A 24,312-nucleotide genomic window follows, 5' to 3' on the forward strand; every position below is an offset into this window, starting at 1 on the left:
TGCTGGTTGACGTATTCGGAGGGGCAGGCCAGGCAGGCGGGTCAGCAGCTGAACTGTCTGACGAGCAACCACTAGCAGCAACAGTCAGATCGCCCATTTTGGGTTGTTTTGTGAACCCAAAATTAGCGAGTACAGTTCCTTGTCTTCTCTTGGGCATTATCGTCGTTTTTCAGAAATATGTATTGAAAACTGAATGTCATTGGAAAGTTTCTCTGCAAATTTACTGTGCACCTTTTTTTTTTGAGAAGACGTAACCAAGAGTGACTTGTTAGCTTGTCCGTTTGTCACGTGAAAAGCAACGTTGCCTACTTTTGTAACAGCACCACCATGCCTTGATCGGTAATAGTATTCAATTGCTTAGCTATTTCTATGGCAGCAACACGCTGAAAACAGAAACGCAAATGTAGTCTATACTGGAAAAAAGCGACACATACTGTAGAAATAGGAATTTTTTTAATTGACAGTTTCCATATTTTAGAGACCCCCCCAAAATTTTGCAAATGGTCTCTTCAGGGGAGCTCGTGCCTTATTCAGGGGAGGTAAGCTCCCCCTAGCTCCTCCGTAATTCGCACTACGTGTTACAGTACAGAAAGAGAAGAGGCCAAAACAGAGGAGAGGAACCCAAAACTCCTCAGTAAGGAGAAGAAAAACCTCTGGGGGTCCAAGGTCAACTGGCTGCCCAACCCCTCTGGGCATGTTAACATTATACAATTCAAAAAAAGTACTAAGTGTGGAGTATTAAACCTTCCATCATGTCCTTCTGTGTGACAGTACTCCATGCAGATCCCTGTAGACCAGCAAATTCTCCCTAAACGATGGCTATATTCGTGATGTCCCCCTTGGATCCGTGGCACCAACCGGACATGTGGGGAGAAGAATAGGATAGTTTGGTCAGAACAGATGTATCTACCTGGCAGGCCAACACAGAGACACACAATGGCATGTACAGCAGCACCAGCAGCCATAACTGCAGCAGGCTATGATGTAAGGTGTGAGTAGGCTAGGCTGAAGTAATAGGTTTTCAGTCAGGATTTAAGTCCTGAGATTGACTTGGCATCCCGTACGTAGGCTGGCAGATTGTTCCATAAACTAGGGGCCCTGTAGCTGAAGGCTTTACTTCCAGCTGTTATTTTATTAATACAGTACATGGACTAAGAAGAAGACCTGCATTCTGTGATCTAAGTGGGCGACTTGGATTGTATACATTAATCAGCTCCATTAAACAGACAGGCACCTGACCTCTGAGAGCCTTATAAGTAAAAGAACTTTGAAGTCTACCCTGTACCTGACAGGAAGGCAATGGAGAGAGCTAACTATACAGTAGGTGTGTTTGTACTTTCTACTCCTAGTAACAAATACACAAAACCGCGTTTTGAATTCGCTGTAAGGTGTTGAAAGTGCGATAGGTGCTCCCTGATAGTAGGGCATTATAGTAATCTAATCTGCTGTATACAAAGGCATGTATTAGTTTCTCTGTATCTTGAGTGGAGAGAAGATGCCTTAGTTTTGCAATGTTTCTTAACTGTAGGAAGCACACCTTCGATACTGCATTAACATGAGAGTTAAATGAGAGTCTTGTATCTAAGATGACGCCTAGATTACATGCCGAATCTTGGAGGCAAAAGAGTTGAGTGACAAAAGGTTTTCAAATAGTCTTTAATTCATTAATGCAATTAGCTAAAGTTACAATTGACGAGTTGGGTGATTAGTTACCTAACTCTTAGTAACCATTAGTCTAGTTACAATGACTCACCTAATCCAAACGTGGATTTGTGAGAGATCAGTGAAATATTGTAAAAAGGTGGAGATGAGCGGTTTGCTCTGTTTCCATTGGTGTCTGTGGTGACTTGGTCGAGGCATGACTGCGCACAGTATCTAAAGAGGGGGAGGGGCCATGGGGAGGTCAGTCTTGCTGGGATTCACTTTCGGGATTTATATTGCACTCAAGCCAGAGGGCTAAATCTCTCCGTGCACTCCAGTCATCTTCTTACAATTATTACTTATTTTATTGTATTTGAAGTATTATATATTTAAGTCGGTGAAAATTTTGTTTGAAGTATTACATATTTACTTATTTAATTCATGTTCATAACTTTATTTTATTGTTTAAGTTCTGCAAAATAAAAATGTGCTTAAAATGTTCGACATGCACTTCAGTTCAATGTGAACAACACAGTAGCCAACCAACAGTTAATAATAACCTAATAGTTAACTCCAGGCAATAAAAAAGTTGTACTCCTTTTAAACCATGTTCTATTGAAATTATGAGAAAACTATCTATATCGTGATATATATCGTTACTGTGCAAAATTAAAATTATGCTGGGCAAACAATTTTTTTAAGTTTAAAAAAAGAAATTGAAAATATGATACTGTAGCGTTTTGGAGTTCACACAGGATAAAGGACAAGTGCGGAAGAGATGGCGAAACAAGCAACTGCTTTTATTCTCTCGTCAAAACAAAGACCAACACAGGATTTACACACACACATAAGGGGACCAATGGAACAGATACACAGTTTAGGGTGGTAACTCGTTAACAGAAGACTACACACTTACAAAGCTACACAGGACACTTAAACTAATATAACACTCTTTACATAAGCAGCGTCAGCTGCTGGTCATCGTGCTGACCCTCAGACTCTCCCCGGCTACAACTCCCAGCCTGCTTCGCGGTACCCTGAGTGCCTAGGTGCGCTTCCTCCTCACCATCGGGAGAGGGCGCTACACTGCCCCCACCTGAAGTGTCTGGTGTCCCGCCGACATCGAACACCCCCCTCAGGCTGTCCTCATACTCGGCTAAAGGCTGTGGAACTCTGCGTGAGCGGCCGCTGCGCCGCGGTGGCGGCTGGCGGCCCACGGACGCCCCATTGTCAGCCGACTCCGACCCCGGCTGCTCCTCCGGATCCTCCCCGCGGGGCTCTTCCTCCCGAACCCGGTAGGGTGCCAGGCGGTCTCGGTGCAGGACCACCACTCTCCCCCGTGTTCGCAACCGGACCCGGTAGCAGACCTCGGCCACCGCCCCGAGGACCTCAGCCTCTCTGAGGCCTTTGCGGCGGCGCGGGCTATACCCCCAAACCTAGTCCCCGGGCTGGAAGGCAGGCTCCCTGCAGCGCAGGTCATAGTACCGTTTCTGCCAGACTCCCGCCTGAATCAGGTGGGTCCGGGCAAAGCTGTGCACCTGCCGCAGGTCCCACTTGTAGTCCGGTCCAGCCGGCGGTGCCGAATCGTCTCTGGGCACCGGGCCGAAGACCAGGTCCACCGGGGTTCGCATTTCCTGGCCCAGCATGAGCAAGGCCGGGGTGCACCCAGTAGATTCCTGGACCGTGGTCCGATACGCCCAGAGCGCAAGGTGGAGGTGGCCCCCACCCGCTTCATAGGAGCCCCCACCTGGTGTTGTTGGAGGGGGGCCCGAGAGCGCTTGGGGGGACCCTTCTGCGCCATGCACACTGCACACATTCGGCAGTACCGCTCCACGTCCCGGTGGCAGAGACCCCAATAAAAGTGGCCTCGGAAACACTGCAGGGTTTTCTTACAGCCGAAATGCCCCATGCCTGGCTGGCCGTGCACCGCTCGGAGCACAGCCCCGCGGAGCGACTGTGGTACCACCAGCTGCCACCGGATCTCGCCACTGGAGGGTACCCGCCACCCCTGGCGCAGCACCCCGTCCCTTACCTCCAAGGCCTCCCACAGGGAGCAGAGGGCCTTGAGGGACTTTGGGTGCGGGGCAAGCTCCTCCAGCACAGGCCGCGCTCCTGCTGCCTTCCAGCGGAGCACCGGCCCCACATCAGGATCAGCTGCCTGTTGCTGCGCCAGGTCTGACAGGCCCACCCCCAGCGGCCCCTCCATGGCCATGGCCGCAGCGCTCACCTCCGCCACGGTGTGGACGGCCCCTTCACGCTGCTCCCGCCGGGTGCAGTAGCGGCAGTCCGCGGCCTCACGGTGTGCCGCGAGAGAGCGTCGGCATTGAGATGGCGAGATCCCGCACGGTGCGCGACAGTGAAGTCATACTCCTGCAGGACCTCTATCCATCGCGCCATCTGCCCCTCCGGCTCCTTAAAGTGGAGCAGCCAGGTGAGGGACACTTCATCGGTCCTCAACCAGAACTGGGTCCCGAACAGGTACGGCCTGAAGTGGCGGACCGCCGCCATCAACGCCAGCAGCTCGCGACGGGCAACTACACGCTCCCCATCTGGCCCCTCCTGCGCCAACAACACGCCCACCCTCAAGTCACTCACGTTGGTATCCAGGATATACAGTAACCGCGGATCGGGGTAGGCCAGCACGGGGGCCCCCCCCAGGGCTTTGCGTAACCGGCCGAAAGCCGTCTCAAAGCCTGAGTCCCAGTCGAAATGGCGGCCCTTGTTAGTGAGGCGGTGCAGCGGGGCAGCGGGGCAGCGATGCTGGCAAAGTCCCGGACGAACCTCCAGTAGTACGAGGCCAACCCCAGAAAGCTCCGCAGCTCCGCGGCGGTGTGGGGAGTCGGCCAACCTCTCACTGCGGCGACCTTACCTGGGTCTGTAGCCACCCCTCGCGGTCCAACAACATGTCCCAGGAAGGTCACCTCCCGCCGCAGGAGCTCGCACTTGCGGGGGTTTGGCCTCAGGCCAGCACGGCGGATGCAGGCAAGCACTGTCTGGAGGTTTGTCAAGGCCTGGTTGAAACCCCAGGCATGAACCAGCAGGTCGTCCAGGTACAGCACACGCTGGTTCCGGGGGACCGATGCCAGCACCCTCTCCATCAGCCTCTCGAACGTCGACGGGGCATTGCACAGGCCAAAGGGCATGACAGTAAACTGCCAGGGGCCCTGTCCGATGGAAAAGGCCGTCTTCGGGCGAGCATCGGGAGCGAGCGGCACCTGCCAGTAGCCGCAGCGGATGTCAAGGGAGCTGAACCAGGTCGACCCAGTGATGTATCCTCGGCAGGGGGCAGAAGTCTTTCAGGGTGACCTCGTTCAGCTTGCAGTAGTTCACCCAGAACCTCCACGAGCCATCTTTTTTTCGGACCAGTACAGCTGGCGCCGACCACGGGTTCGCGGAGGGCTAAGTCACCCCCACTGCGGACATCTCCTGGATCTTTTCCTCGGCGGCGGTCCCCGGTGGGACATCGTGTTGGATGAGGGCAGTGCAGGTGCAGTCCTCACCTCTCGCTGCAAAGAGGTCCTCGTTCTGGGCGAGTACCGCCTGGAGCCGCTGCCGCTGGTCCCGATCGAGGCCCTCGCAGCTTCGCTGGTAGAGGTTCTCAACGGCGCGCCTCGCTTCCACTCAACGCTTGGCCCCTGCCGCCACCGCCGCCTTGTCTGTTCCCCTGGTGACTCAGGGGCAGGATCCTGCACTCTCGCTCCCCGGCTCCAAGGCCTGGTCCGCCCCGGCACCACTGCCTCTTTTCCGCCAGCTCCGGCAAACCCGCGTCCCTCGGCCTTCGCCGGGCCTGCCCTCCACCAGGTGAAGTCGCTCTCCCTGCCACACCAACTCCTGCTGGGCCAAGTCCAAACTGGCCCCTGCCCGATGCAGCATGTCCAGCCCCAGGATGCAGTCCTCCTGGATGGGTGTGAGGTAGCAGGGGTGGCGCACCATCGCTGCACCCAGACAGATGGCAAGCTGTCCCGTCACGGTCCTCATCCGCAGGCCGGAGGCCTCCCATCCTGGGGGGTTGGTACCCTCAGTGTCGGGGAGGACACCCGGCCGGAGTGGGGTTACCGATGAGCCGGTGTCGAGCAGGGCCAGGCAGGGTTGGTCCTCGATTCGGTAGTGGAGGTACAGGCCCCGGCTACAGCGGGTATCCCCGGTGGGGGAGGAACACGACATCAGTGGCGACCGGGCCCAGTCGCTCTCCTGGTCGGCGCCGCCGCAGGGCCAGCCTTTCCCGCATCAGGTCTGGCGCCTCCTCCACGCCGAAGCGCAGCCGGAGAGCTGCTGCCAGCGCCGCGTATTCGCCTCGGTCCTCCTCCGGGACATCCAGGAGCAACTGGCAGGCCGCTCCTTCCAGCGCCGCCGCCAGGAGGCCGGCCATCTCCCGGCTCCAGCCATTCGTCCGGGCCGCGAGCTGGAACTACGCCTTGTATGTCTCCCAAGGCGCTTCCCCATCGTAGTGACCGGGTCGCTACCACGCAGCGGGTGTAGGAACAGCTGGCTGGCTCCGGCAGGGAGGGCATCTCCTCTCTTGGGCACCCGCTGGGCGGCAATAGTGGGCAGTCGCCCCAATTCTACCGACGGGACCACTACTGAGTAGCCCTGGTAAGGGCTGTGGCCACCTGTCACACCCAGGAGTTGCTCAGGCTCTGTGTGTGCTGCCGGTGGGCTCAGTCTCTTTTAGGGTCAGCCAGCGCTTGACAGAATCAGCTAGTGTCTGCCACAGGTTGTCCATCCTGCCTGCTTCTGACACCAATGTAGTGTATACAGGTTCTCTCAGGACAAAGGACTAGTGGAGACGTGATAAGTAAACCAAAAACCGAACGCAGGATATGCATACACATGAGGAGACTGACGGAACACGTACACATCATTAGGGTCATCCTTACTTAACAACAGGCTATACACTTATATAGCTACACAGGACACTAAAACTACTATGACACTATTTACATATGCAGGGTCAGCTGCTGGTCATCGTGCCTGGAATAATCACAGAATAAGTCCGACTCACAACCCTCGCGCTCCCAGTGGACGACCTTCAGTGATGCATGCCTTCCCCATGTTTATATGGCGCACAGAACTACTTGCAAGCAGTTGACCAAATCAAAGTTGATATCTGTCGAGAGACTGATAGAGAAAATAGAGTACAAATAATATTCACTAAACGCAAGGCATTTGAACTCATCGAATTTGAACTCATCTGCACGTTTCATAAAAATGTCGGATAAAATCTACAAATAACCAAACAATTCAAACACAAATAAAAAAAAATCAGGTTCTGCAAAGTTACCGCTACCCCAAGAAACATTTAACTGAAGAGTTAATGACAAAGATTAATTCTAAATCAAGTGCTGACCAAAGTGAGCACTTAGAATTCATCTTCGTCATGAACTGTCCAGTTGTTGTGCAAATAAACTCTGCCGCCATATTGTGACTAAATAACATACAACGCAAAAGTTGTAACATTATTAGACACTAGATAGCAGCAGAGTTCATTGGCACAAGTGCTTGGTAGAGAATGCACATGGCTCAAAAAAAGAACGTGTTTATTAAACTGCATCACCATACTTTAGGTGAAAAAACATCCATTAGTTTCTCACTCAATATATGAACAATCAGTCTAAAAGATATTCTTGTACCAAAATGACAAAAATAAAAGTGCAATTTAACCTGGGACTTTTTAATTTCTTAAGTGAAATGGTGAACATTCTATCATAAGTACACTCAAAACTCATATTATCATCTTATATGCTTATATACAGTGTATAAAGGTACAGACTTGGTCAGATGGCCTTTAAATGCGTACTGTGAATAAGTATACCTTACCAAAAGTTTTGAATGGTGAAATATGCACATATTTCTTATCTGGGTAGTCTGTAGGTTGACAGACTAAAATACTAAATTATGTCCATTACCCATATTATATTACATATTACTTTCCAAAATTTTGTTCATTTCACACCTGAAGTCAGAATAGCTATCATAATGAATAGACACTCTCAAATACCAGCCACATGTATGTGCCATAAGTCTTCTCTCAAATCCTTGCATATCAGTGAAGTCAACAGTTACAGTCTTGCCAAGAAAGAGATCTGAGCCTGTGTTTCCTTCCATCACACTCTCGCAGGTATGTTGTAATATGCTTTGATATTTCCTTTTCCTGTGCATTCATTGTGCAGGGAAACTTCAGTGACCACATGCTTTTCCTTGCCGTTGGCTGCAAGTTTTCATACACAGCTTCCATTTTCTCAAGGGCTTTGCTGAGGGGAGTGAGTACACTTTCCCACTGTTCGATAACATAGTGTAAGCAGGCTCTTGAGTAAGGGTTTTGTGAGCCAGTTCTTGCAGAATTTGTTCAATGTTGTGTGCACTTGGCATTCTTCAGCAGCTGTAGTTGTCCAAGATTTCCAGTAATTCATCTTGGCCAGAACTGTTGAAGTCTCTGCGACAACATTCCAAGGTATAACGGTCAGATTCTGAGACATACTTTAGAAAATTGTCAACAAGATCACTCTTCACATATCCAAGAGCTGCCTGTTCCAAGATTACAGGAGCAAGCTTGATGAGCAAATACTTCTCTTTCTGCCAACCAAAAGAAATAATTCTACCTATACTCTGCCACTTTTTCTTGCCATAGTCATGTCGGAGAAATGGTATCTTGAAAGTGGTACCTGTTGTACATTGTTAATAGAATTCATGCCAGAATTCAGAGAGGGAATCTCTGAGAACGCCTCCCTCATCATATCCATTCTCATATTGCCCATTTGATAGTAGAAGCTTTACTTGAATTTCTGATTGAGTATATGAAAGGTGTTCCTCAGTGAAATGTTCAATAAGCTCAGATAGTATTTGGCTGCGATGGACAACAAGAATTTTTTTGTCTGGTTCCCTGAGTTCTTGTGCCAGAGGCAAAGTGTCTTCTAGACTTTGTTCTCCCATCTCAGAGAGGTCTCCATTGAAAATTGTAATGATATTGCTATCCTCAACATTTTCCCCAGTAGTAGAACTTTGCAGAGCTAAACCGGAATCGTCTGTGACATCTGCAGGATAAAATTGTGCCACGTCATCACTGCCTAAGTTTAAATCATTTCCAGTATTTCCAACATAGATGACATCTAATGTTTCTAATTCCAATGGTGGATCAATTTGTGAGTCTGTAGAGGGAAACTCCTGTGTGTTTTCCTGTGAGGGACCTGCAGTGTTTGATTCTTGCTGTGTCTCCACACCACCATTGTCATGTTTCTTTTTGGTTGACTGATAGAACCTCATGACAGTTAACTTTGAGGCTTCATATAGAGCTCCCACTGTACTGTCCTCATCTAAGGAAACTTCTTGGTCATTTGTCAGATCCACCTCAAACCCAGAAATATTTCCATGTGCATTCTTTCCATCTGGGAAAAACAAACTTATTGCCTCCGCTATGAGGTCTTTTTTTTCCAGTGCTTTGAAACACTTAACTTTCGTGTTCCACCACCCTTTTTGGTTCACACCTGGATAAAGCCTCCTTTTCCTTCCTCATACAGCATCCAGCCCTACTCCACTTTCCTTACTTTCCTCTCTGTGTTCACCTCTTGATGAGGAGTGATATTTTCTGGGTGCTTATGCTTTTTTCTTTTATTCAGTTTTGACTTCAGTCTATCAAAAAGCTTTGATTTCCTACTGTTGGGCTGTTTTTCGTGTCTCCTACAATATCCCATCACTGCCAATCTGTCTCCATAAGACGGCAAATAATTCCTCATCTGTTCATCTGTCATTAACATCAGGACACTGGCATCAATCTAAAAATGAATAGTGTGTTACCAATTTTCAGTTTCAAAATACCATACTTAAAGCATCATTTTATGTGGATCAATATGCTGATACTGGTTTAAGGAAAAAGTCCATTCGGGATTGTTGAGGTATAAAGTGAAAATATCTACTATACATGAAAATATCAATATACTGTACAGTACTGTGCAGAAGTCAGAGACCACCCTTGCATTTATTTAATTTCCAGTTAAAACAGCCATTCAGTGCAAATTATTTAGTTTTTGGTGTCAGAAAATAATGCAAGAAACATATTTGACAGAAAAGTACACTAAATATAACATCAAATCAAACAGTATTTAGTTTGTCCACTCTTTACTTTTGTGCACCCTTTTGGCACTTTAAGTCTTCCATCCTTCCACTCAAACAAGTTACAGCTGTGTCCTCCCAACACAAGTTGATCCCAAAACTGTCACTGACATTATATTAGAACACTTTCCATTAAAAGTGACACTAACATTGGGTAGACACTAACATTGGACACTAACTACCCAAACACACCACAGCTGCCTTGCACATATCTTTGTCATGTGCATCTGAAATGGCTAGAGGCGATATTTCTGATAATATTAAGATAATTCACTTGCGTTAGGAAAATATAAGTCAAAGGAAAATAAGTGAAAAACAAGAGTTTCCAAAACTGGAGTTAAAAATTACTACAATATATAGAGAAAATGGGACTCGTGCAAGGCCTGGTAGACATCACCATCACATAGACAGAAGTGAACGTTTTTATCACTCCTGCATCAATTCTGAAAAAAATCCACAAGTGTTTCTGTCAATACTTCCTTTGTAAGAAGACAACACAATGCAATGGGTCTGAAGGGGTGTGTAGCTGTCAAAAAGTCACTATTTGAAAAGGAAATAGACAGAAGAGAAGAAAATTTGCCCTAGAACACCAAAACTGGACACTTGAGGTAAGTAAGGCTTTATGGACGATGAGTCATTGAGTGGATTTGGATTTGGATCGGCAGAAGCAGAAAATACAACCAACTTCTAAGACTGAACTTTGGAGGTGTTTACAAGAAGCATGAACGAATATCCCAGTGGATTTATTTGAAAAACTCAAAGAAGGTCTCCTGTAAATAATGGAAGCTGTAATAAAGGCAGAAGGTGGACACACTAAACAATGAAAGATCTGACATTATATTTAGATGTGGATGCTTTTGTGTAATTTTGTGTTAAATATGTTTCCTGGAATAATTTCTGACATTGAAAAATAAATTAATTGCACTTAATGGCCGTTTTGACGGGAAATTAAATAAACGAAAGGGTGGTCTCTGACTTTTCACAGTACTGAAAGTGCTGTTAATATCTACAGTAGGTCAGTGGGAGTTAGTTACAATAAACATGAACACATCCATTCTGTTAACTACCTTTACTTCCTTCATTTTTCCGATAGTGGACTCTGGAATGTCCCTCTCCCTGAGGAAATCAATAAGATCCTCCATCCTGCAATTGTGGCCTAGGAAGCACACATGGGACAGTGGTGCAGCATTGATTAGTTAGCATAGTGTAATTACCTAGCCTCCTGTTTGCCCAGACTCCAACAGTATGCATTATAGTACATTTAGAAGTAGTCCAGGACAGGCAATGATGACCAACACTCCCCACAAATTTGCATTCATGTTACTGTGCTGAAATAGCTGCTGGTAAAGTGTTTGCAGGAGCTGCCTTGTACACACAGACGAAACCCCCACAAGAGTACAGGCCTACTGTTAGTTTTGACTCATTAATTAGGTCGCACTTGAAAAGGTTAAATTGCTCAACCAAAGTAGCTCTTGCATATGTTTTTTTTAAACTTAGCTACGTTAGTCTATGTACAGTTTACGCAGATGTTATTTAAGTCTGTGAAATGTATGAAGATATCAGTAGAATGTGGCACTGTACCTGGACTGAATTGTGAACAGTGGATTTCCTATGCCAGATGAGCAACCTACTGTACTTTCATTGCTGGCGCCAGAATTGACGTCAAAACTGTGAGACTTGAAGTCGGAATTCTGAGATACCATAGCTCGTTTTTTTTTACTCCCTGGCGGAAACGGGCTTCCTGTGGTGTAAAACAGATCAGCGGGTCCGTGTTCCCAGTCAGGCTGGAGAACAGCGCCCCGCCCACTGCGCTCCGTCACGGAGGGGGCGGAGCCTAGCAGCACAGACTGAGCGCTAATGGCACCGATCGCATCTGCATTCATAACTTAGTGTTTAAAATGAATCTTCTTCATCCTAGCGTTAATACCGCATCGGCAGGGTCCGCTTGTCGGCACGCCCGTCTCCATTTGGCGCGGTCATAGGTGTCCTCCGGGGTGACGTTCACTTTCCGCATGTCTTCAGTGATCTGATCCATCCAGCCAGCTCTCACAAGCAATGGAGGCCGTATGCGTTACAATACGCTTTTAATCGTCTTTAATGATTTATACATTTTGGAAAGGTTTCATCTATACAAAACAGTTAAAATAAATTATAAATTTAATCATTATTATACATAATATGAGGTATGAACGATAAATATAGTCATGAATATTAAAATTGCGTTGGAGTCAATTGTTGCTCTTTTTTCCATATCTTGTAAAAAGTGATAATTTACAAGACTTTGGTCAAATGTGCATTTGATCTGACAAACTAAAATCAAAATATCACAAAATGAAAGTAAACAAGTAAATTATAAAAAATAAATTTGGCGCTAGTAAAATAAAATATATCAAATTAAAGTTCTAAAATAATGAGAAATGAAATGTAAAATATACTAAGAAATGTTCCTTTTCCTATCAGCAGCAAAGGCCTGAGCAACGGGCTGCTGGTTCTGCAGAAGCACTCTGTTGCTCCTGAGGAGCTGCACATGGTCCATGTGAGAGGGGAGCTGTGAAAGAGCCCGGGGAGCTTCTTTCACAGCTCCAGCAGTAAAGAGGCATCGCAGAGCCGTGGCAGAACTGAGCAAATTGCCATATGAACCTTACAAGGAGATGCTCTTACTGCCACAGTATGTTCTTTCCTAGCTCTAAGGATGTCATAGGAGGAGTCACCCTGGGCTCTGTTATAGGTCCCTATGTTAATGATCAGTAATATATCCTCATTCAGGGCCTGGAGGTGGTACAGGTGCTGGTGGGCACTGCGTGTTGTGCCAGGGTGCAGCCACACCTGTTATGCTGGCATCAGTGTTTCCAGGCCCCACAACATAGAGTCGCTGAGGACATGCACTTTCTTTGGACCTGATGGGCATTATCACAGGCATTGCATGGCTACATCATAAGATAAATCTTAAAAGTATATAAACTGTACCTGAACAACATACATATCCAACGAATAACAATGAACAACAGTGTAAAAATCATAACTCACAAGTAACTATAGACAGTGCTGGAAACCAGTTATCACAAGGCACGGGGAAGTTATTTGCATCAGCAGTTATATATAGAGCAGTAATTTCGTATTGCTGGGTCCAGGGATCAACTTTTCTCCAGCCTCCCTGGCGCATCAGCATCAGCTACAAGATGTTTTCCATTTCGTATTCCTCAAAGTTATCTGCATCTGATACACAACATTAGCAACTGCTCGAACTTAAGAAACCTAAGCAACAATCCTCACCTCATTATCCATGTGATCATCTAACAGTGGATAATCAATTAAAGCCACTAACGTCATCATCACCCTCCTCTACACAATCCACAACAAACAAGTCTCCTGTTCTATTTACACAGACTGCCCTGCCTGGCCACCAACATTCACTCCCATCTTCACTGCTCACAAATGTGCTCCATTTTCTTGCCTACAAAGTCCTCTGCACTAACAGGAAGCAATTCTAAATAACTATTCATATAATCTTTCCACAAAGCAAACCACCACATTTTTCTAAATCCATCATCATCTTCTTCTTCTTCTTCTTCACAGCCTTAGTCCCAGACTGTCCTGGGGTCAGCTGCTTTGGTTGCTCTTCTCCACTTGTCTCTGTCGAGCACATCTTCCTCACTCACTTCACATACCTCCATATCTTTTCTCACACAATCTATCCATCTCTTTCTAGGCCTGCCTCTTCCCCTGTTACCTTCCACCTCAAATTCCATTACCCTCTTTGTTACTTCCTCAACGTCCCTCCTCATGATATGTCCATACCACCGTAACCTCGCCTCTCGCATCTTCTCAACTACATCCACCACCCTACATCGTCTACGGATTTCTTCATTTCTGATCTTATCCTTCATTGAAATCTGCAGAATCCATCTCAACATCCTCATTTCAGTTCTTCTCATCAAGTTCTCTTCCCTCTTTCCAACTGCCAAGTATTCAGCTCCATATAGTAGTACAGGTCTAATCACAGTCTTGTACATTTTGCACTTTCTAGGAATTTTCCTGTCACAGATTATTCCAATTATTTCCCTCCACTTGTTCCATCCAGCTTTCACTCTTTGTTTTACTGCCTCCAGTGTTTCTCCTCCCTTTACCAGTTTTGATCCAAGGTATTTAAAGCCATCAACCTGTTTCAGTTTTCCTCCATTTGTCTCCTCAACATTGGACATAGTATCTCCTCTTCTCTCCATTACCATTATTTCTGATTTTTCTGCATTCATTTTCAGTCCACCCTTTTCCAGACTCCCCTGCCATTTGAACACTTTCTCCTGTAGTTCTACTTCTGAATCTGCCATCAGTGCCACATCATCAGCAAAGATGAGTTCCCAAGGCACCTCTGTTCTTACCTCCTCTGTCAGTGTGTCAATAATGTTTATAAAAAGGAAAGGACTTAGTGCTGATCCTTGGTGTACTCCAACTGTGATTTCAAACTATTTTGTCTCTCCCCGTTGTGTGACCACCTTCGTAGTTGCATCTCTATAGGTTGCTTGAACTAACTTCACCATGCTTTCTGGTACTCCTTTCTTCCTCAAGCACCAATACACCACCTCTCTGGGCACACAGTCATATGCCTTCTCCAAGTCCAGAAAGGCCACATACAGCTTTTTCCCTTTCTCAAGTGTCTTCTCCTGTAACTGTCTCATCACAAAAATGGCATCTGTTGTGCTTTTCCCCGCTGAGAATCCAAATTGTGAGTTGTGGATCCTGACTATCTTCCTGAGTCTCTCGTCCAGACTTTTTTCCAGGATTTTCAATCCACGTTCCAGAAGTTGTATTCCTCTATAGTTTTTACACTCCATTGGGTCTCCTTTCTCCTTGTAGATGGTAACCATACTGCTTTTTGTCCATTCTTCTGGAATTCTCTCTTCCTTTGCAATATTGTTTAGCAATCTCGTCAGCCACTGAATCCCCTCTTCATCGAGGTTCTTAAAGTGTTCTGCTGCTATTCCTGATGGTCCAGTTGCTTTGCCCACTTTCATCTCTTTGATAGCTTCTGTCACTTCCTTTACTGAAATTTCTTGGATTGGTCCACACACTACGTCTGCCTCCACTAGGTTCTCCCTCTCATTTTCTACATTTAACAGATTTTTGAAGTACTCCAGCCATCTTTGCTTGATCTGTTCTTCTTTAATCAAGACTCTGCCTTCTCCATCCTTGAGTACTGCCACCCGGATAATATCTTTTTTCTGTCTCGCTCTATGTTTAGCAATCTTGTAGATTTGGTCCTCTCCTTCCTTTGTTTCAAGTTTCTCATACCATTCTTTCCAGGCTCTTTCCTTTGGTCTTGCTACACTTCTTTTTGCTACCTTCTTTAGTCTCTTATATTCTTGTAATTCTCCAGTGCCATCTTTCAGTGCCTTGTGTGCTTTTTTCTTTTCCTTCGGTGTTTCCTGAACTTCCATATCCCACCACCACTCTTCATTTTCCCTCGGTCTGCCTCCTCTTGTCTTTCCACAAGCCCTGGTAGCAGCCTCTTCTAGGATGTGGCTCATCTCAGTCCACTCTTCTTCAACTGAAGGCTCCTCTGTTTCCTCTGTGTTGTTTTTCATTTCTCTCACCAGCTTGTTGAAATCTACTTTGTTTTCTCTCAGTTTCCACACTTTTGTTCGTGCTGGGTGTTTTCCCTGCTTTATTCTTCGCTCCTTCAATATTGTGATTTCCATCACCAGTAGCCTGTGTTGTCTGGTAACAGCCTCATAGGGCAGGACTTTAGCATCTTGGACTTTCGCTCTATCAATTCTTCTCACTAATATGTAGTCTATTTGGGTATGGCCTCCACTCCTGTATGTCACCTTTTGCTCATAATTCTTCGTGAACCCTGTGTTCACTGCAAACAATTCAAGAGCTTGGAGTGTTTCTAGTAGCCTTCCTCCTTCTTCATTTCTCTCTCCTAGCCCTCTCTGACCATGTTCATCTGGATAATCTGGGCATTTCTCTCCTAAATGCGCATTGAAGTCTCCTTCAATTACCACCATTTCATTTCCTGGGATTCTGCTAACCACTTCTTCGAGATCTTCCAAGAAGCTATCCTTTTCCTCCTGTGGTCTTCCTACCTGTGGTGCATATACAGAGATGATATTCCACAACCCGCTCTCAAAAGCCACCTGTACATTGATAATCCTGTCTGAGTGTCTAACCACCCTCACTATCTTGTCTGCTAGGTCTTTGCACACTATCACACCCACTCCATTCATTTTTGTACTCTTTCCAGCGTATAGAATCTTGTATCCCGCTCCTAGGTGTCTTGAGCTGTTTCCTTTCCACTTGGTTTCTTGCACACACAAGATCTCCACTTTTCTCCTTGCCATAGTTTCAACCAATTCTCTCCCTCTCCCTGTCATGGTACCAACATTCCAACTCCCCACTCTCATTGACTTAACATTCCTTCCATGCCCCTTCACCTTGTTTCTTTTCTGTAGCCCCCACTCTACAGTTTTCCCCACAGTAGCATAATTTCCATTAGTACCCTGTTGGGACACAGCACTAATGGCGGCCGTTGTTAACCCGGGCCCCGAACGATCCACTATGTACTTTGTGTTCTTTGCAACCATGGTTTTGGCAAGATGGTTTTACGTCGGATGCCCTTCCTGACACAACCCTTTTAGTCGCCTCTTACGACAGGCAGGGATACCCAGGAGGTATTCTGATCCCCCTCCCGAGGGAATTCTAAATCCATCATATTTATTTAAAAACATACTCCTGGCCATCTAGTCTCATTTCAACGACTGTGCCCTTGTACCACACCTTCCTGTCTTTCTCATCAAAAGCAGGTCTAACTCTCTTTCCTAACAAGTGTTCTGGTTTAATTAACATAAGAATTCTTAATCTTTTCTTTGTAGAAACTTGTCTCGCTTCTACCACAAGATATTTACAAAAACTTTCCCCTGGCAATCTGTCGACCTGAATACCTACAGTACCAATTTATCCAAAACTATTCTGACTATCTTAGAAGCCTTTCGTGCACGAACGCCCATGTTTGCTACTAAATCCATATAAGCCTCTCTTACAGCATCACTATACTTTCCTTTTTCACACGTGCTAATATTGTGACTCACTCTCCTGTCTGTCTCTGTTTTCAAGCCTTCATATTCTCCCTGCCAGAACTGCACCTGCTCATTCAGGTCCCTCTCCCCATGTGCTAAATCTGCTTCAGAATCGCATTTTCTCTTGTAATACGCAACCTTCTGTGATTCCTTTTTTTATATATATCTAATCTTTTGCAACTGTTCCTGCAATTCATCAGTACTCTTCTCTAGTTGTGCATTTTCCTTCTCTAACTCACTTCTCTGCAGTTCATTCAAAATGACTGCCTGCTCACATTCCACAACTTTTTGCTCAAACACAGTAATACAGTAAAGCAACAAAAATGTCAATTTATGCTTGAAAAAGAAATAGAAATTAGGAAGGTCGTAATAGAATGAAAACAATAAAACTGAATAAAAAAGAAAGATAAATAGAAAGAACAGAGAACCATTTTAACTAAAAGCTAAATTAAAAAGATGTTTTCAAGTGGTTTTTAAAACAATGTACCAAGCTTGACTACCTGATAAAAAGTGGTAGTGAGTTCCATAATTTAGAAACATAAAAATAAAAAGCAGCCTCTCCACTCTTTCTGTATTTCACATGTGGTATCTGCAGAAGGCCAGTATTTTCAGATCTCAGGTCATGTATAGGAACATATAAAGACAGACATTCAGTAAGATACATAGGTGCTAGGCCGTTTAGAGCTTTAAAAGCAAGTAAAAGAACTTAAAAATCTATCCTAGAAAATACAGTCAACCAGTGAGGATCTTTCAAAACAGGAGTGATATGTGTTCTCTTTCTTGTTTTTGTTAGGATCTGTGCTGCTGCATTTTGAACAAGTTGGGATTTCTTGTTTTCTTGGGAAGCCCACTAAACAGAGAATTACAATAATCGATTCTACTGGTAACAAATGCATGGACACATTTAACACGTGAAGCAAAAGAGCCCAATTTATCCTGCAAGAGTTCTTTCTGAATTTTAGTACCCAATATCAATATTTCAGTCTTGTCTTGATTAACTGTAGAAAATGTTGGGACATCTACTGAGAAATATCTAACACACAGCCGATTAGTCTGTTGACGGAGTTTTGATCTTCAGATGGAATAGAGATATACAGTTGTATATCATCGGCATAGCTATGAAATTGATCCCTTGGTTCCTAATTACATGACCTAAAGGTAACATATACAGTATAGTGAAAAGAGCAGAGGTCCTAAAATGGAACCCTGCGGAACTCCACAAGAAATGTCAAAATGTTTTGATGATTGATTTCCCAGAGCAACAAAAAACTGTCTATTCTTTAAATAAGATTTAAGGCATTCTAAAACCATCCCTGAAAGACCTACCCAGTTTTCAAGTCGGTTGATCAGAATCTTGTGATCAACTGTATCGAAAGCTACACTGAGATCAAGTAAAACCAAATTATGTTTATCGGCACTCAGTCTCAGGTCATTCACAACAAGGACCAATGTCGTCTCTGTACTATGGTTAGAACGAAAACCTGACTGAAATTTCTCAAAATAAAAAGTAAGAGACCAGATATTCTTTTAATCGAATAAAAACAACTTTCTCCAAAATTTTCTTAAAAAAAGGAAAATTTGAAATAGGTCTAAAATTGCTAACAACAGCAGTATCCATGTTAGTCTTTTTTAGTAGAGGCTTCACCAAGGCAGTCTTGAAACCTCCTGCTGACAGAGAGCAATTTACAATAGTAAAAACATTATCTTGCACACAATCAAAAACCTTCTTAAAAAGAGTTGTAGGAACAGGGTCAAGATCACATGTGGAAGATGTCTGTAATGGTTTTAAGTGTCTGAAGATTAATAACAGAAAAAGACGTCATAATAGAACTAGGTGGCTGATCAGGACAATCGCGGAGACTCGTCGTGGTTGTCTGAGCTATATTCTGTCTAATCAAAGTTATTTTATCTTGAAAATGAATTGCAAACATCTTCACATTTTGTAGAGGATACATCATAAGAAATATTACAAGAAAAAGTAGGGTTTATTAAACTGTCTATAGTGGAAAAGAAGTACTTTAGTATTATCTTTGTGTTTGTTAATTACATTAGAGAAGTACAGCTGTCTTGCCCTTTTTATGGAAGTATTGTCGGTGGAAATCTGTTCTCTCAGAATGTCATAATGAACCTGCAGTTTAGGTTTTCTCAATAAGCGCTCTGATTTGCGACAATTTCTCTTAAGCTGAAGTATCTCCTCATTCATCTTATGAGTGAGTGTGATTTTCTTAAGTTTCCTTAAGTTTCAGAGCATGAACCAGATCGTTGCAAGAGGGAGATGACACTGTGCATGAAACGTTATTTAAAATGTTTTTAAACTTCTCAGCTGTTGTTTAGTTTATGTAGCGTTTCTTAACATAAGATTCATATACTGTACATTCTTCCTGACTTGTAAATTAACTTGAAAGAATACACAAAGATGGTCACATATCAGTACATCAGATATTAGTAATAGACATTTAATTTTCATTATAAAAATAAGATTTACTGTGTGTTAGATACATGGCACATTAAGGACTCACTGTGCCACGTGGCATTTTAGCAGACTAATGCTGTCCTGCACCTGAACATCTGCAAATATGAAAAGGTGTTGGGCAATACCTTTCGATCTGCTGCAGTGCTCTTTGTGGCAGCCTAAGCATTCCGACTGGACCTGCAAGAGCTGATTATTAAAGGTGACGTCTTGGCAAGGTGACGGAAGCCTGTCAAAGGTTCTTCATGCGCCGCCCAGCTTTCCAATAGAATTTCAAAGGGGAACTGCAGTCCCAGTTTCTCAGACCGGTTAGTAAATCTCTGTAGCAAAATGAATAGATTATCGGCATAGAAAACATTGACAAATATCAAATTAACCACAAAATCATGAACGTTTTGAAAGTTCTGTAAGTCGCCATATTGTCACAAACCCCTGTTCTCTCTACGGGGAGAGCGAGAGTTCGTATGAATTGTGCCGTGAAGCGGCCCTTCCTGCTCACTAGTCACTAAAATGATACATGTATTGTGATGTACGAGTGAATACGTACAGGTTGTGCTGCAGGCATTTGACCACAGAAACTTTCCAGTATGATCTGCATTCAGAATTAACAAGTAACTTCAATTTATCAGCAAGACTGTCTTGATGTTGAGAGCAATATTTCTGTTGGATTAAAAGAGACATACTCACAAGCCTGCTATTTTGCAATGAATTGCAGACGTTGGGCATTCCTAGAAATTTTGTCTATTTTGTGATGTACACAGTAACTTGTAAAGCCTCCAGTTTACATCTGACATTTATTGTGGTTTGAAATACACTCATCAATGCTGATAGTTTCTAAGCTCTAAATATAAAAATGTGTTACTGTTCCCCTTTAAAGGAATACCAGAGATCGATGGTATAATGTTTACTTTCCATTCATATGTTGTCAGTTTCTAGAATAACATATCTCAGCAGTCAGTGACTTTCTGAAGAAGGTAGAACATGCTTCTCTTGGGAAAAGTACTTTGAAAATCTTCCCATCTGTCCTCATACTCCCTGTATGAGGACAGATGGGGAGATTTTCAAAGATACTCCTTGTCTGTCCATCAGTTGTGTAGAAAGAAATCGCTCAGAGAATTCTGGTTTTCATGGCTGTAGAAGCAGTAGAAGCCCTGAGTCTGTGTGCGGAGTGGGAACAGATCACCTCACCTCTCTCTCTGCAGGATTCTCAAATTGAACTTCCTGTAGACTGTCCTGAAGCGCATCTCTCACAGTCTCCTTTTGAGAGATGTTCTGGGCAACTGCACCAATACACTGGTACAGGAAGGCCTGTGACACCGGAGAAGAGGACAGTGAGCACTGAGCTCAGGAGGCTGCTCTGTACAGCTGCACTGAGAGGACATGTTAGCTCTGGAGACAGCACACTGAAGTAGAGCGCAGAGCGCACATTTCACAGTGAATGGGCTCTCCCTCTACTGGACAATCAAACACTGCTCACGGAAACATAGCTCACAGCTCACATGAATTAATCTAGCCTGAACAGCCACACACCTTACAACATCTAATATACAGCAAATTACAGACACACCTGCTATGTCCACTACGTCACAACACTAGGTGAGGAATAAGATGTTTAGTGAGTAAAAGTCCCAGCTTCTCATGTAGCTCAGCCTTCTGTCACACAGAGGTGGAGCCGAGAGGTCAGAGCACTCTGACTGTGCCCTGAGTGAGCCTACAGGCCCACACCACATCCGCCACTGCGCTCAGTGTGTTACAGAGCAGCTGCAGACACACAGGGGAGGCAATCAGGTCCACAGCAGAATGAGCAAACACACCCACACACGACACTGGGCAGCTAAAATTACTGCACAGCTACTGTATGAGGACTGACAACGATTCTCTCACACTACAGCATGACAGGACCACCTCAACAAGAGAAGATAGATTATTCTCTTGAATCCACAGCAACCCAGGAGAGGAAGCACAAGACAACTGTGTAAGAGGACCCGGGGAAGGGTCATTTATAACCTGTATTTCCGGAACGAAACGCTGAAAATACTCGATATAGACCTGGGCAAGATGGCCACCCAGGATAACCAGCTGACCCGCTATTGGGAAAAGCCTACGCAGCGAAACGGGGAGACGCAGCTGAATGACATTAGGAAACAGGGTATAAATGCCCCAGAAGCGATGAGCCGGTGCAGAAGCCGATAAGGTGAAAGCGTGTTGAAAGAAGGAGAGATTTAGGAGTGAACTGAAAGGAACTTAAGAATAACGGACTATTGGATACGGTTTTGACTACGATTACGGATTACGGCTTGGATACGGCGCAGAGTGGGGTGGACATACGGATTTAGGAATTTGGATCGTTCAAGGATACTGGCTACGGATTGCGGATCGGACTTGGAGAGACGTACCAGCGAAGAACAAAGAAGACCCGTGTGGTGTGAGTTAGATCTCTTTTACGCCTGTTTTCCCCCGGCGACACCACAGCTGTCACTGCATTTGAGTGACATGACATGACATTACCTAGCAGGGGAAGAAGATTACTTTCACTGTCTGTGCCCCCTCTCTCTCACTGTGTATGTTATCAATCCCCTCTCTCACTACATACCACAATCAGCCCATCCTGCCACTGCTTCAGGGGAATCTGTCCCTCTGGAAATTCTGAAACATAACACACAAAAAACTCAGCACTTAGATAGGGGCTGCAGCAGCTCAGAGCTTATTTAGGGCGAATAACTGTAATTGAGCATAAGAAAACACAGATGAGTGACATTAAAGACATCCTGGTGTTGATAAATGTAAATCCCCCATCTGATATGCTGTATCCTGTACAGTTCTGGACAATAGGATGGAGATCTGCTCAGGTACTGCTGCCATAAGGACAAAACCTGTGCTCTGCAGAAGATATGACACTGATTCTAATGCAACACTGAAAGATTCCAAATCTGATTAATCCTCTAAATGCACCTAAAACTCCCAGAGAGAAATCATATAATTCTGCTACAGACTTCTACACTTATCGTGGTGTACTCTCGGGAGCAGCTGAGTGCTCTTTCAGACATATCTCTTGGCAAATCTGTGCTGTTGTGCTGTGGGGTACCTGAGAGAGCCTGGCCAGGGGCGGGATGAGAGGCTCCCAGACGCTGGGCAGCTGGGGGTGGATCACTGGGCCCAGGGACTGCAGGAGGCTCAGGCACTCTCTCCCACCTCTGTGCGGCTGAGACGCTCCAAGCTGGCAAGCAGATGTCAGCCCAGAACTTCAGCTCGGACCTGCACATCACTGCTGGGTTTCAGAGTGCACAGCTCTCTAACTGCTGTCTACACTGAATGCTGAATCACTGGCTTCACTGATGCACTTTTTCCCCCAGTTCACACTGGATCAAGAAAGGAATCACCCCCACTGGCCCAGTCTTCCCACTGGCTGGCTGTGGGTGGAGAAGCTGTGCACTACTGTTCAAGTCTTACGTTAGGGGACCTTGTGTGCTCTGCTAGCTGAGGCCTCACTTACCAAGTCTCACCATGAAGATGTCCGGTGAGGCCAGGAAATCTGAAACACACTCCTTGACACAGTCTGAAAAGAAACACAACCCTGTGAGTGCAGCCCTGGTCCAAGCAGCTTGACCAGACGCAGCAGATGCAAGAGGACAAGGAAGTGACTAGGAATCGGGGTGCATCTCATGGCTACGGAGAACTACAGTCTCACACCCTATCAACTCTGATTAATAATTCTCCGCTGTTCCTAAATAACATTCCTAAATAAAATAGACACTCCTGTTAGGAAGGATGAGTCTCCCATTTGGGAAAAAAACAGTCAAAGACTGGTTAGAAATGAAAGTGGCTCAGTACCTTCACCCACAAGTTTAGCAAGGATGGTCAGGCTGCCTAGTAGGTCCTGCTCCTTCAAATTGTCCAGCTGGGACATGGAGAATTCCAGCACACTCCCTGGTAACTCCCCAGCAACAAAGAAGCAACAAAGCAGAAGAAAATCACGGCACTCAGGACAGCACACACTCTCCTCATTCACCTGCACCTAGAACCTACAGCCCCTTCCTACAAATAATCTTCATCATCTCATCTGTACACCCAGCACAGAGGACACACATCAAAACAGAACAACTTTTCATCAGCTGGTGACATAGCATGAAGCAGCCCTTCCTGCTCACTAGTCACTGTAATGACTGATTAATGCAACGTGCAAGCGACTAAGTTCAGGTTGTGCAGCAGACATTTCACCACAGAAATGTTCCACCGTAATCTGCAAGTGAATAGTATTGGTCGGCACAACTGTCTCCAAATGAAGAGCAATATTTAAAAGTCTTCACAAGCCTCCCTGATCACAACATAACAGGGCCCCTTAACCTCACCGGACGTTTTGTTGCCTCGTCCAGAATCGCAGACAATATCACCAGCATGGCGCTGCGCAAACCTGGAAATGCCATCTATTTTGTGATGTCAAATGGAGCTATAACACGTTACTGTATACATTTTATATTCATTGGGGTTTGAAATGTACCCATCAATGTTGATTCTTTCGAACCCCAAAATATAAAAAGTTCCCCTTTAACGACTGGTGCCTTCATTCTTAGTGAAGTGGTTCAAATTGGACATCTTGAGCACAAAAGAGTAGAGCCACTGACTGAAGCTGCTCTACCACTGGGACACAACTGAGCTCCCTGGCTTGTGACTGTTGGATGTGGCATCTAGTGATCCAAGTCACACTGGTATTGAAAAGGTTTCCACCTTTAATAAATAGGGAATTTCTCTCATGGAGACAATGCCCTCACGTCAAGTTGTCTTTGTCCCGGCCTGCAACACATGAAGGAATCATCTTTCTGTGTCTGACACATAAAAACAAAGCCCTTAGCCCTCACCTAAGACACAGAACGTCTGCACGAAGGATGCGCTCCTCTCCTCCTCGGTTTCCCAGGACATTTGAAAGAAGCACAAACCTGAGAGAGACAGAGGATTTCTGAAGCACATTTACTGTACAACCCAGCCACATCTTCTGCACGTGCTGACAAACTGGGTACTATT

At 45.1% G+C, this 24,312-nt stretch overlaps 2 pseudogenes; both read right to left on the minus strand.

The window, feature by feature from the left end:
• Positions 1-6,592: 6,592 nt before the first annotated feature.
• On the minus strand, positions 6,593-8,571 carry LOC148805261 (uncharacterized; annotated as a pseudogene).
• Positions 8,572-8,614: 43 nt separating this feature from the next.
• On the minus strand, positions 8,615-10,889 carry LOC148805262 (uncharacterized; annotated as a pseudogene).
• Between the last annotated feature and the right edge of the window lie 13,423 nt (positions 10,890-24,312).

This window comes from Atractosteus spatula, unplaced genomic scaffold (genome assembly GCF_055471065.1).
Source record: "Atractosteus spatula isolate fAtrSpa1 unplaced genomic scaffold, fAtrSpa1.hap1 Scaffold_76, whole genome shotgun sequence".
Lineage (NCBI taxonomy): Eukaryota > Metazoa > Chordata > Actinopteri > Semionotiformes > Lepisosteidae > Atractosteus > Atractosteus spatula.